The sequence below is a fragment of the Pteropus vampyrus genome, unplaced genomic scaffold (assembly GCF_000151845.1).
Source record: "Pteropus vampyrus isolate Shadow unplaced genomic scaffold, Pvam_2.0 Scaffold3, whole genome shotgun sequence".
Classification (NCBI taxonomy): Eukaryota; Metazoa; Chordata; class Mammalia; order Chiroptera; family Pteropodidae; genus Pteropus; species Pteropus vampyrus.
In genome coordinates this window covers 16993967-16998268 of record NW_011888784.1, presented here as the reverse complement: position 1 = coordinate 16998268, position 4302 = coordinate 16993967, and the positions used below count along the sequence as shown (strand labels likewise).

Sequence of the window (4302 nt, the reverse complement as noted above, 5' to 3'; positions counted from 1 at the left end):
AGATTATTATTAATAAGAACATTTTTTGAACATTTTTATGTGGTAATTTTCTTACATTATTTCATTAAACCTTCACAAGAATTCTACAAAATGAGGTTAACATCTTTTTACAGGTGAGTAGACTGAAACCTAGAGAATATAAATAATTGGTTCAAGTCACAGTAAATGAAAGAGCAAATCTATATCTTTTTAAAATTATTATTCCAAAGTCTTTTCCTTTAACTATTATGCTATACTGCCTGATTAGTGGTGGGTTTCTACAGAAGCCTACAGTGTTTTGCCAAAACATTAAAAAAAAAATGTTGTGGCTTCTTGATATTTTCTAAGGTGCCTCATTCCTCATTTTGACCTTTGCTCAGGGATAAACATCTGAATGTTGACTACATTAACATGATTAGTCAGACAACTGTGAAATGTTAATTTTGTAGTGTTATATGTGAATTTTGAGAGATTCCATAGAAGAAGCTCCATACAATTTATACACTTAACTTCTGATTGGTCAAACTAATTATTTAATTCTTATTTGAAAATGTCTAATTCCTTTGCCACAGCGGATGGGGCAAAGTGAGATCTATCAAGTACTGGGAGGGTTCAGGGAACCATCACAATCCAGTAGAAACAGATTTCAATCATGGAAACACAGTAGAAAGCCACGCTTCCTAGACCCATGCCAGGATCGACCAAGAAATCAGTGCACTTACAAGGGTTACTGTTGACTATTCTATAGCTGACATGTGGTTTGTAGGGTTTAGATCATATACTAATCTCTTTTGTTACTACGTAACCCATTTCCCATTTGCTCCGGAAATAATCACCAGTGGCACTTGGCTGCAGTGTTTACCCCAAGATAACTCGCAAATTATAGTCCTAACCTTACTTCCAGTTTTGCCACGAAATATTTTGCTTTTATGTTTAGTTTTGCATCACTCTAGTATATCGATAGTCTTTGGAAATAAATAGCATCATTCTATTTATAGCTTTCTGTTTTTAGTAGTGGCATTTCCATTTACAAAATATAATAATTCTTGATCGTTGAAAATGTCAAATCTCAGAAAACGTAGCATTCCTACATGTAATGTTAACATCGTTCTTGAATAGTTGCTAGCCAAAGATTCATTTGAGCAATTCGATTTTTCTGAAATAGATGATTCTGATGATTTTTCAGATAGTGCTTTGGCAGACTATATGGTCAGGTCTCTGTCTGATTCAGAATCTAATGGAAATAGCCCAACATCAGTTGACTATGGTCCTACTCTGAAAGGGTCAACTTGTGTTATGATTCCATGTCAAAGTTATGACTTTACCGGCACACCTGGCAGAAAAGTTGATGTCAGTAATAACACTGACCCACTGCAATATTTTGAACAGTTCTTTCCAGAGGAATTGGTTTAAAAAATTACCAGCGAAAGGAATGCCCAAGTTGCCTTGTTGTCTTCAAAGCCGCCTGGTCCAAAAGGATTTTTTTCGAATGGATAAATGGAAAGACGCTGAGAATGACAAACTGAAAGTCTTTTGGGCAGTAATGTTACTGCAAGGTATCATGCAGAAACCAGAGCTAGAGATGTTTTGGCCTCTTTTGGATACATCTTATCTCAGGCAAATTATGACTGGTGAAAGATTTTTACTTTTGCTTTGGTGCCTGCATTTTGTCAACAATTCTTCCATATCTGCTGGTCAATCGAAGGCCCAGATTTCACTGCAGAAGATCAAACCTGTGTTTGACTTTCTTGAAAATAAATTTCCAACTGTATATACTCCAAACAGAAACATTGCAGTTGATGAATTGCTGATGCTATTCAAGGGGCAGTTGGCTATGAAGCAGTACATCCTGACGAAACAAGTGCAATTTGGTATCAAGCTATATATACTCTGTGAAAGTCAATCTGGTTACGTGTGCAATGCACACAGGGCCCAGCATGAATCTGAAAGATTCAGCTGATGGTCTGAAATCATTGTGCATTATTCTTACCTTGGTCAATGACCTTCTTGGCCAAGATACTGTGTCTTCCTCAATAACTTTTATACATCTCCCATGCATTTTGGAGAATTACATTAAAACAGGACTGATGCAGTTGAGACAGCTTATTTAAACAGAAAACAGATGCCAAATGATCTGAAAAAAAGGAATGCAAAGGGGATGACTGTAGCCAGATTCTGTGGTGAACTGAAGGCACTGACATGGTGTGACAAGGAGGTGACAATGTTTTTAACATTCCATAATAATACTATGATTGAAGTAGACAACAGAAATGGAAAGAAAACTAAGAAGCCATGTGTCATTGTGGATTATAATGAGAACATGGGAGCAGTGGATTGACTGAACAGATGCTCACTTCTTTCCCAACTGAGCACAAAAGGCACAAGTTTTGGTATAAGAAATTCTTTTGCCATCTTCTAAACATTACAGTGTTGAACTCCTATATCCTGTTCAATAAGGACAATCCTGAGCACACAATCAGCCATGTAAATTTCAGACTGATTGAAAGAATGTCGGAAAAACATCACAAGCCAGGACAGCAGTGTCTTCGAAGTCGTTCATGCTCTGATGATGTCACACCTCTTAGCCTCAGAATCCAACTAGTCGCTGCAAAGTTTGCTGCTCTCACAACAAGATGGCAAGAAGATCTTGAGATGAATGTGATAATTTTGCGCAGAATGTGATGTTCCACTTTGTGCTTTGAAATTTACCACATATAAAAAAATTATTAAATCCTGATCACCATCTACATTTCTGTTACATTAGGATTAGAAACAAGTTCTATTTAGAAATAACTCCAAGAACAGTTTTCATATTTTATTTTCACATTGAAAACCAGTCAGATTTGCTTCAGCCTCAAAGAGCATGATTATGTAAAATTAAATTAAAGCTGGCAGCAAGCTGCACTTTTTTTTCCTATATGGGAAATCGGTTAGATAAAAATTATTGAGCCTTTAATTCCTGTCCTTTAATACTTCTGTAGCTTCGTATTCACGTTCTGTTTTCCTAGCAGGCCTCGTTGTGTGCAGAAACTTATGTGGGCCAGCTCTGTACCTGGTTTGTGTCCTATAATAGTTGCACTTCCTACCAAATAAATCATCTTAATGTCTAAAATGGTAAGAACAGAAAAGTATCATGGATGCCTTATTAAAGGCATCTAATACAGATTTTTAAAGAAGTAAGAAAAAGAAAAATTAGGCATTTTTCTTAACCTGGAAGACTTTTTTTTTTTTAATGTCCTGTTTATGACAATGAAGGCCTTCATTTAGGATTAAATGGAGTTATCATGATATAATCATGCTAAATACATCAATTCATTCTTCAAAATGTGAGGAAATTGAACATTTTCATTCATTTGTTCAGTATATATTTATTGAGCATCTGCTATAGGCTAGTCGTTCCTAATGTTTGGGAATGATCAGTGAACAAATCAAAGATCCCCGCTATTGTGGATCGTGTGCATTTTTGTGAAAATGTAGTCTGTATACAGGAACACTGAAAAGAGGAGTTTTCAGAATCATACCCTTCCCTTAATTTTATTTTCTATGTCCAAAGAAGTTAAAAGGACACAGAAGAAATCCATAAAAAATACCTTAAAATATTTATAGCTAACACATAATGCATGCAAATTGTCATATTTTACACATATTAACTGATCTAATCGTAACAAAAACCTTATAATATTACATTCATTCCCATTTCATATATGAGGAAACTGAGGCCAGGAGAGGTTAAAAGTTTGCCCATCATCATATAGCTTTGTCTCTAGCAGAGTTGGGACTTGAACCCAGGTCACTCATTCTCACTGTCTTAGTTCTAACCCACATGAGTCTATTTTTCTGTAATCAGCTTTCAGTCAAGGCTCACAGAAGTTTTGGTATGGATAAGATTTATAAACTCATCAGTAAAATATCTTGTTCATTTCAGTAATCCTCCAAATAAAGTACTTCCAGAAAGGAATAACTCACTGCCTCTAAAACTGCCTGAGTAGAAATGTTTCTGTATAACTTATTCTACCAGGTCTTAGTTCTACCTTGAAAACTTTGTAGAAAAATATAATTCCTCTTTCATGTGAAAATATAATTCCTCTTTCATGTGACAAACCTCTTTAACTATGGGAAGACAACTTGACTCTTTTTCTTTCCCCTATCCCAACACTTTCAATGATTTCTTCTTTTTTCAGCTTAAAAACTTTCTATTCCACAATTATCTAGAAGTAAAAAGTAAAATAAACTGAATGATGAAAACTTTAGGTCATTTCTTTCAAAGTCATTTTCAGTGTTGCATTAAAAAAAGAAAATAGCAATCTACGACCACAACAATAA

General features: G+C 35.1%; 1 pseudogene; it reads left to right on the top strand.

Moving 5' to 3' along the window:
- Positions 1-1038: 1038 nt before the first annotated feature.
- Positions 1039-2709, top strand: LOC105293283 (annotated as a pseudogene).
- Positions 2710-4302: the final 1593 nt, after the last annotated feature.